General features: G+C 40.1%; 1 protein-coding gene across 14 annotated transcripts in view; it reads right to left on the bottom strand.

Annotated features, from left to right (window-relative positions):
* STRBP (spermatid perinuclear RNA binding protein) overlaps positions 1–10,862 on the bottom strand; it is a 63,004-nt gene that overhangs the window by 50,362 nt on the left and 1,780 nt on the right. The window lies entirely within an intron of this gene.

A 10,862-nucleotide genomic window follows, 5' to 3' on the forward strand; every position in this document is an offset into this window, starting at 1 on the left:
TGCTGTCAGGGGAAGGACTGGAGAAAAACTGAGTTTGTTTACTTGGGGCCATTAACTCTATTTTGCCTCTAGACATTTCAGTTTCCCCAGGTCACAGGAAATCTGCTATTCCTAAAAGCAACAGTGAAGGGATTTCTGTATTAATTTTTTTAAAGAAGGCACCTGGGAAAGCTACAGTGTGTCAGCGTAGGAGTGCACAGCTCAAAATGCAGGGCACAGGATCAAAACCAATAAAAAACAGCTACTTTATAAACTAACAGCATTATGCTAAGCTGGGAAGCAATACATGTAACCTTTCATCTCTCAGTCAGAATTTCTGATGCAGCTACATCAGGTGACAGTCTTACTGGTTTTCTTACCCGCTCAGCCATCTGTAAATCTGTGTCCATGTCACATCATCATTATTAAAGGATATGGCAAAGAGAACAAGAACCAGAGAGAAGCAAACACTAAACTCTAATCTTGAGAGCACAAAAAAACTCCTTAGTCTTTACAGACAAAAACCATATTTTAGTGTTAAAAGAATTTCAGGTTCTCACGTTGTCTAAATAGCTTCTTCCACCTATGGAGAAGCCTCAATGAAAGAACAGTGAGTGCCTGGAATTCAGTGGACAAACACTACCAGACAGCTTTGTGCTTTACTGAGACAAAATCTGTGAGTTAAATTTAGACTGATGACTTCTGCAGGCACTCCGATGTTTCTGCTTTAAGTTTTCTAGAAATTGCAAATTAGAACTTGGCAGACTTTAAATTGACCCAGCATGTTTCTTCTGGAATCCAAATCATATTCTGTCCTATTACTCTGCAAAACTGTTAAGAAAAAAAATCATGCTTTTCAACACATGGTTTCAGACAACTGACAGAGACATTCCATTTATTTTTGTGCTGAGAAAAAAGCCACAGGTACAATGTTTTTTCTTCTTCAAAAGTCACTATGAAAACTAACAGAGGAATCAAAGTTAGCTCCATGGCAGCATAAGCAGTTTGCTGAATAACACGACTTACGTAACTGTATCAATTCAAATATGGCTACGGTAATTTTTTTCCGTTTACCATGGGAAAAATACACTGCACTTGGAAACTCTGATATCATTCTTAAATACCAGAAATAGATACTTAGCAGAGCATGCAGGTGTCACCAAGCTGTTTTGTGGATGCAGCTGGCAATCCTTGCAAATTTATTTGCAATCTTTGAATGGTAGCAGAGATACTGTGTTTTTTTTGTTAGTTTTTTTTTGGTTGGTTGGTTTTTTTTGCAATACCATGAAGAGTTGATTGAATGAAAAAGCTCAGAGGTTACAAACTAAAGAAATACAGGTCGTTACTTCTCCATCTACTGGTAAACAGACAGTACTACCCAGTGTCCCACTGCTAACCTATAGGGTATTGTAATACTCAGATCAACTTAACAGCAAAGACTAAAATGTCATAAGCTCTTCCCTTTTGTTTGCAGTATGAAGTTTCAGTGCTTTTATCACAGAGAGCAAAACACTATCAGACCGAGCTGTACACACCAGAGTTTCACAGCACTTTTATAAACATTACTTTTCTAATCCCTACGATAGGAATACATTTGATAGTTTCCATTTAGAAGAGACCCCATCCATCAAAGTCTAAAGTGAATTTCCTAATATCATAGTAAATCCATGGTAAGACTTGGAAAATAAATTAATTTTCCATTTATCATACACATTAAGTTGCAGAATATGCCACCGCCCTCACCTCTCAGCTTTTACTTAGACTTTTTTAGTTTAATTTTAACAGACTGCTGTTGGCTGCTTCTGCTATTCCATTTCGTAGGACCAGAGCCATCCTTCAAAGGCCAACTTGGCAAAAAGTCACAGTAAATGCTTGACAACAATTACCTGTAGACTTATGAGATTCACATTAGCAAATTCTGTATCTGAGTATGGTGTGATTAAACTCAATAATCTAATTCAGAATGTGTCCTATTTTCAGACGTTAGATTTTTTTAACCACTCTTTGGAAAGTCAGACGGACACGGACCCAGAGACCTTGTGTCTTCTGAAAACGAGCACAGTGGAGTCCTTCTTTTGTTAGTCAGCACGAGGCACAGAGTCTATTCTCGGGAAGAATAGAAGCCAGAGAAATGAGAACATTTCAGGACAATAGTAAGGGACCTGTGCCATTCTGGAAGGTAAGGAGAAGCCACACAGCAACACTGTGCAAAAGCAGTCCGCTCCTTAGCATCGAGCTCCTTTCTCTGGGAACCAAGTTCTAGCATATTGTTTTGGCTTTGAATGTTGAATTTCAGGCATACTCCACAATTTGGCGTCCAAGTCAGTATTAACATTAGACACAACCACAGAGGAACTCCTTGTCATTCAAGAGCCATTGTCCTGCTTTCTCACTGAGCTCCAAAAGATGTCCTCTGATAACTGCAAATATGTAGAACTTTTCCAGTTCTAGGGTGTTTAACTCTTAGATTTTCAGTTATTGCTTATAAATGCTGCTTCTTCTGAGAATGGACAAACATTTATGGCTTCACTGCATAAGCCCTCCAAAAATAACTTGATAGTCAGTAGTTAAAACCTATCAGTGTATCATGTTTATTTCTCAGATCTGTTACCAACTAACATAGAAACTCTGCCAAAGATGAAACTTCTAAGAATTTTTTCACTATTGACTCCTGCTCTTAAAGGCTCTCCAAATTCCCCTTCCAGCACCACTGCTGGGAAAAGGAGGGGGGAAAAAAAAACAACTGTTTTTTTGTTTTTTTGGCTTTTTTTTTTAAATAATTACTGGCCTGTTTTTGTTACCTGGAAAACCACATGTGAAGTTGATGCACTGACAGGCAACTGCTTTTCAACACATGGAAGCATTTGGTCATTGAATTTTTTCTTCAATGGTTTCTTCAAGATTCTGATGCCAATTTACGTTCAAAAATAGCAATAGATGACATAGAAATATCACCTAGTAGGATAGTCCCCTATTCCAGGGGCATGAGTGAGATTTTTGAGCTCACAGCACCATCTCTCAATGCAGTTTCCTTGACCAAAAGTGTCATATCCTCTCCCTCAAGTCTCCCTTATCTGGGATAGAAAACAAAGTGAGAAGAAAATGATGTGTGCATTTAAAGACCAAGAGACACACTGAGACCCACTAGACAAGAAAAAATGTAACTTCTCAAAAGGCATTCAAGCACTGTAAGTTAACTCAAAACAATTCCAAACAACTAATTGGCAGGCTACATTCCAGAATAAAATTGCGAGCATGTTTGCACTGGGTCTTGCTAGGAGACACTTCTCTGCCATGAACCTCTGGATGGTTTCATGAAGTTTTTTTTCCCCTCTTAGAAAGATTCACTGAAAACTCAGCATGCACAAAGTAAAACAAGAGGTTAATCGAGATAAATGACACAGAAATTGGATAGTTGCCTCCTTTAGAACAATAAAGCAATCATGTCCCATAGATATAAATAATTGTTCTAAAAACTCCAATCTGCACAATTGCAAAACCACCGACTACTCAGTTGGGAAAGAGTGATTGAAAGTAGCTTATTAATTACCAGTTAATTGCAGAGGGAATAAGCACTTTTTCAAGAAGTGCATTATTGAGATAATAGAGACACAGAATATGATGTGAGGTTTTACCCCACCACCAGACCCACTGCTCCCAGTCCCAGAACAGTGACAGCTGGTTCACCGTGAAGCATCCACAATTTGACAGAAACAATGCAGGACTGTCAAAACCTCCCGTAATGAACTGCAGTGGTACACTGTGAACTCTGCACATAAGGTCTTCTCTCCTGTACTGCAGAGAAACAGAGTGCTCCAAGAGCTTCTCTCTCTTCTCCCCAAATAGCAGGCTGTACAGCTGCCCTGTTCCATCGCTGCTGTGCTGACTGTCTGCAAGCTGCTCCTGTGCTGCAGTGCTGGACAGCCACAGCCCAGCAGGGGAAGCGGTTTGGAGCTCCTGCAGCTCACTAGAGGAGCACAGCAGGTGGCCTGGCCCCACCAGCTCTGCCCCACATTCTGCCACCCCATCCTCCAACCTCCCATTCCTGACACGTGAAGATGACAGCAAGCTTTTGCAACCACATGACAGTCTTAAGAGAGATTTTTCTTTCCCAACAAGAGTAGCCAAAAAGCACTTTTAAAAAATCTTTTCCACACCACCAACCTTCTCTTTAAACGCTTCTGTAAAGAACACTACAGTCCTTTCACAGCATAAAGAATGACAGTTTTCTGATCTTCTCCAAAATCCTGAAGTATGAAGAAAACTACATTTTGTGGGTAATATGCATGCAGTCAACCAACTACACACACATAGTTTTTACAGGAAATATTCTGAGCTTTGTAAACACGAGGAGCACAAATGGAAACAGAACAAGGAAAAGAAAAGAGGGGAAGTACAACAAATCCCTGCACTCCTCAGCTCTCGGCCAAAATTCAGTCTTCTATGTACTGAGCATGAGACTTGCTAGTGTATGTACTGTGCAGTGAGGGTAAAGAGACTCATTGAGACACAGCACACCTGCTAAAATTGGCAGTAAAATCAGTCAACTCCTGCAAATCAGTAGTGCCCAGTGCAAACAGAAAGCAAGTCTTCATTTCTCTGGCACAAGATTATGGCAAGTATCACATACAGATCAAACATTTATGAACAAAAGTAAAGAACCCAGTCAAGGCATTTACATTAAAATAAAGATTACATTTCACTCTGTGGGAAAAAAACAACCAGTAAGTGTACCAGAGTCCTAAGCTCAGATGAGCTCTCCTCAAGCAGTTCTTCCTAGGAAAAACAGCATGGAGACAGCCTGAGCCAACTACACCCACTGCAGAAGAACCAGGATGATTTCAGGCATTGCAATAACTGCTGCAGCATCCATAGTAAAGGGATACACAGAATAAGGAGTGAACTTTTGACAGTTTCATCCGGACTTCACCCACCTATGGGCAACTCACTGATCCAAATCAACTCAACTCTGTATTTGAGTGTTTCTACTCTGAATCCTTTCCTGCCTTAACATTCTTTCAGTACACATGCTCTCCACCAAATATCATTAAACTTGACAGAGTCAGAGAAAGTTTTGTAGACATAATGCTGGAAGGACGACCAACATCATCCTGTAAGGAAGAGACCGGTGGCACCTTTGCACAGTACTGCTGCAACTTCTCACCAAGGATGGAATGCTGTTATGACAATGCTGTGTTTGTGCTGCATTACTAAAAGCACATTTGGAAACATCTCAACAGAAACCAAAACAGAGGTATGTTACTACCCAACTACACAGGAAAAGATTCATCTGTAACATGCAGTCAGTTTAACAATTGCAGATTCCACATTAAAGAGCACAAAATGTTCCACCTATGCACTAGTTAAGTCTGACTAAGAACTGCAGCTTACTGAGCAACGCTCAAAGCAGGCCGTACTGTTCCCCTTGTAAGAATCTCCTTTAGTAAGTCACAGTTCCTCAACAGCTGTAGCTTTATCAGTAGTTCTGTTCAAGCCCTCTCTGCAAGTTTTCTCAGCTCTGCTATCCTATTTTGTTTCTCGCTGAAACTGAACATGAAGCTCAGGCTCCAGACCCATAGCAAGAAATTGAACAACAGAACTTTGTTCATTTGTTTATGAAACAACCAGGTCGTCTCCAATTTCAGGTTCTTCAGTCTTCTGGTTAGGGTGGAAACAGCATAACGTGGTCCAAATTTAGGAGCATTCAGTTTTTAATCAGAGACCTGCTCGAGATGCACGCTGCCTTTTACTGTAATTACCTCAAATAGCGGCATCACTATTTAGACAGCAACAGATTCTTTTCTCTAAAACACACAGTACTGTGAAATCTAAAATGGAAGAGTATCACACTCATTAGCTGTTACAGCATAAGCATGCAAAGAATTATTCTAAATCAAATTTATGCCTTAGCAGGATAGTTTTGAAAGGAACAGTCCAGTCCCAGTCAGTCATCTTCAAGAACAAAAAAATGTAAAATGTATTTAGAGGCTACAGTGTCAGGATTAGCATAATTTACTAGGACTGAAAATTCAAACAAACTTTTTAAATTTGGTTGAAATACTCGAGTTTCAAGAGGTTCTTATGCACTTTCAAGGTGGGAGTAGTGATTCTTTTCCTTTACACAAATTTAGACTACTGTGTTCTCTTTTCAGCCTCCTGGCCATCTGTAGAGATAGGGAGGTGTGTGCAGATGTGGGCTCAGAGCAGAATGAGCTACTTGTCTCAGTTCGTATTTTTGGCAGCCACCAATTTCACCCTCACCCACCAGAAGCAGAGCAGTTATCAGCCTTGTCTTCAACCCCTTTTCTAAGTATCTGCCTTTCTTCCTGGCTTTGCTAGAACACTTGTCACCATATTTGCCCAAATACATTAATTAGTGGCTTTAAGCTAACAGTTTTTGCAATGGAAACATTTCAGGTCTTTAAAGAGGGAAAAGACTGAGATTGAAAGTGGAAGAGGAGTAGATGTCCATGTTCTCTAAGATCATACCATATACATTTGACAAATAACTCCAGAAGATATCAGAGATTACATCTGAAATCTCATTTCTCTATCCAGTGATGTCCTAAGTCTTCATAGGGCAACTAAGATGAGTTCAACTTCCTTTGCTTTAGTTAGGATCCAGCTGTTTGCTCCAACAGGGACTTAGGTAGGACTTCAGTCTAGATTAATTAAAGAAATACTGGAGGAAACTTCCATTCTCACTGCGCTTGTTTTTCAGGAAAGGAACTGGGGCCATAAGAAATTTCTTCTCTCAGTTCATTTCAAGGTACAGAGTTGAACAACTGACATTCACCTACAGTATTTCTAACTTTAATTAACAGGATACCACGTAAAAGTTTCTAAAGCTTTACCCATTTCAACAATGACAACTAAATTCAGTGGGGTGCCTCACGCTGCCTGGTATCCAATGCCCTACAACAGATAGCAACATTTTTGATGTCTCCTTCAAGATCAACTCTGTGACTCAACAAAATCCAGTGCTAATGATCCTTCCCCCTAAAAAAAATAATAATTCCTAGTATTGGCACCAGTAGGATACATCACTTCACAGTGAAGTCTCACCAGACAAGAGCAGCAGCACTGCGTGCCCATGAAGATCCTGATCCCAAGCCTCACGTCTCATCTTCTATGACTGTTTTGCTACAGCTCATTTCTAGAAACAGGCAATACTTGTTCCCAAACCAGCTCCACATAGCTTCATGCTCACTTCTATCCCTTAATGCTTTTCCGGGAAGGCAGACGCTGCCAGCTGAGAACTATGATTAGGGAAAGACTCTGTTTAGGGTTATAGACAACTGAATTAACACTGGCTTGGGAGAAACACTTCCATGTGTAACATGGTATTTGTACCTCAGAGGATACTTAAGGACACCTCAGGGCCCAACGCTTTAAACACTACGCTAATACTCAGATTTGCTGTGCTACAAGTCAAACAAGAAATGCATTTAATGAAAGTGTCTCCCCTCCCAAGAATAAAAGGAAGGAGAGAAATAAAGGCCTTCCAAATCAGCTTGCTCTTTGCTGCTCCTCCTGTGGGGTGGTGAATAAGGGGCAACGGCGGTTCCTCACCACTGAGTTTGTTTGCTGTTAAGTCAAACAGCCAGTTCAGCTTCAGTCATTGCTTCACTTCTAACTATATCAGGAGGCATAGGGTCTAAAACCTTAATGGATTCTGTTTTCTAAGATTTCTCCAGGTTCTGTGACATCTCATGATTACCCACTAATGACAGTGTTGTTCTCAATCAGATATTCAAACATTTAATTTTTCAATAAAGTCAATTTAAAGTAAATAGGCAGTAAGAATGTGAAGTAGCAAAATTTAATTTAATGTGCTAGCCAGACATGGCCAAATTTATTTTTAAGGATACAATTAAGAGTAATTTAATTCCCTTATGCAGATATTACATAGAAGAGAAACACTGCCATAAAAAGAATTTACTACTGTTGGTACACAAACCTTACGACAGATAAATTAGGGTCTAGTAACAAAATGTAAAGTATATGCTGTTTTATGTCAATCACAAGCAGCGTTTTGGGGCTATTCAATAGTTTGCCAAGCCACAGTATAAGAGAACTGCTTTAAATCAACCCATGCAACAGGATCACTTCCCACAGTCCAAGAGATCTCCTAAAATAGTTAGCAAATGGATTTCATAAGATGATTCCTCTTCAACATCCACCAACACCTTCACTTTGCCAGCATATTAAGAAAGCATTTTACTATGAAAAGAGAAAAGTTCTGCATAGCTGTGGAAAAATTCCATGAAGTGAAACAATGAGGGCATGGCTTCTAATAATCCATGGCCTTTACTACTTGAGAAACCAATCAGCAAATGTGCAGATGGCCCAGTAACAGAGCAGCTCCGGTTGGCTGCACAGAAAATCCACACATAGGATTAGTCTCAATTCTTGGTTTTAGCTGGCAGAGGGCAGACACAGCAATCCAGTACCATGCTTTACATACCTTTCAGTAGCAGCAGAACAAACCACATGCTCTGAATTTTTTCTTATATTTCCCCTATAACTAGCACCTTGCCTACATTCCAGTACTGCATAGGAAATTAACAGGAAGGTCAGAATATGCATTGCAAAGCAAAACTGTGAATATGGGGCAACAGACCAACATGGAGTGGGGTCCAAGAATTCTCAGTCCTCCTTCATTCCATGACACTTAAAGGTCCAGAAACATAAAGTCATCTTGCTACAAAATAAAGTTTTAAAAAAAAGTGCAAGTGGTTTAACTTACTCATATAATTAGTAACAATTCCTACACACACTTTTTCTTAAAGAGACATAAATTTAGAGTTATTCAAAGAAGTGGAGCAGGAACATGATCTGTGTGTGAGCTGACACAGTGCACCACTCTCTGCATTTTCTGTCGTCACTGCTCCGTGAATGGCTCACACATAAGAATGAAAAACTTCACAAGTGCCAAGAAGTGCAGAAGAACAACTGAAAAAATATTGTCTTTGGTCTTGTCATTTTCATTATCCACTGCTTTAAATAGAAATAGAAGCAATGTTTTCAGGTAGGGCATCTTAGGCTTTTCTTTCCAGAAACTTTGTACAACAAAATTATATTTGTCACATGCATACTTCAAGTACAACATCTGTACTAAAACAATTATTTTCTTAGAAATGTTTGAGATTTGCCCTTTTCTGCTATTTAAATCTGTAATTGTAATGTTCATGTTACTCTTAACAGGATTTTTCCCTTTAATTTCATGGCTGCTGCATATATAGCAGTAAAATAACCTTCACTTGCCAATACTGCTCATTTTATAGGAAATCCAGGACACTCCATCAGCCAAGCTTTCCTCACGCATATGTTGTTAGATCAGAAAAGCCTTCTCTCCCTGACCTCAATACAAACTAAGTTACAGAGATGTGATGCTGAAGTCCTCTGTTGGCATGGCTACACTTGTCTTAAGCCCTAACTCACCAACAGCTGCCAGTTAGCATAGCAGGGCACAGACAGAAGCGCAGCACTCTCACTTCCCTAGCACCTCCCTCAGACAGCCAGGACTGCTCCTCGCAGTTGCCCCAGGGATGCTCCCTCATCCAGCCCAGGCAGTACAAATACTCAAACTGCCACCTTCTTACAGTTTTTTTTTTTTACATCTAGAAGTGCCAGCATGTCTATGTGCATTACCCACAACCAAGGACAAGACTCTGAAAACTTTACCAGTGTTTTAACAGATATATTTAATACCAATCACAGTGGTTTTTTCCACACATAAGCTTGTTAACCAGCCAGGGCATCTCCCCCTCCCTTCTTTCCAGCCATGGACATGCTCTTCAAAGAGCTCTATTTACATGCCAAGTTACAAAGTTCAGCTGCTTCCAGAGCGACATGGAAAAAGCACAGCTTTTATGATTCTACAGTGAGGCTTTTTCACAACACGAAGCAGCCTGGACTAGTTTCTTTTCTCCCACAGCCTTCTTCCCTCCGCACCTCAACAGAATTCACTTCATAGATGACAGACAGCTTAAAAGAAAAAAAATCTGCCAAGACAGACCCTTGAAGAACACCAAAAGGCTTCCAAAGAAAAGAGCTCTACAACCTTAAGCATCACTGTTACTGAATGAACATTCAAGGAAAATACTGCTTACAAGCTAGAAACTGGGGTTCCCAAGATCTGCACATCCACCACAATTTAAACTGCTTCACAAACACATACAGAAGGCATGCCTTCTGCCCTCTGCTCTCATTGCTCTGCTCCTCTTTTCCCAATGGTTTTCTATACAGCTGCTCAGCTAACTTCAGACCCTGCTTTAAGAATAAAGATCTGCGCACATGGTGCCGATCTTCTGCAATCACCTTCCATTTGCCTACACTTTCTTCTTAGTTTCTTCTGAACCTTTGGTATGAAACCAATTGCATCTGCAGTGCCATCTCAGAGGAGAAGCCATGAGACTGGATTCAGTCACTTGCTCACTGGGGTTCCCCCAACACACAAAGATTTCTAGAAAAAACTTCCCTCAAGTTCCTCAAGAAATTCAGTCTTGGATTCCTTCTTTGCATTTAAGCTCCTGAACCCTCTGGAGCAAGAACTGGTGCTTCATCAGCATCCTTTTTGTGGAGAGACAATATTGTCAGTAGTTCAATAATAATGATTCATGTGGAAGAACAGCCCCCCCCCCCATTTATTTATTTATTTTTAATTTACAAACAGGCATAAAAATTCTGCAAGGACAAAAGATTCTACAAGGAATGTAAGAACAAGCACTGGACTTGCACTATCAATGACAAGATAATGAGAAGCAGAAAACTGAAAATATTAAAACCATACCATTAGCAATCCATACCCACTCTTTTCCCCATTCCTCCCTTCTGCACCAACGTGAAGCAGAGAAAAACTGGAAAGTTCCAGAGAGAAA

Source organism: Meleagris gallopavo, chromosome 19 (assembly GCF_000146605.3).
Source record: "Meleagris gallopavo isolate NT-WF06-2002-E0010 breed Aviagen turkey brand Nicholas breeding stock chromosome 19, Turkey_5.1, whole genome shotgun sequence".
In the NCBI taxonomy this organism is placed as follows: Eukaryota; Metazoa; Chordata; class Aves; order Galliformes; family Phasianidae; genus Meleagris; species Meleagris gallopavo.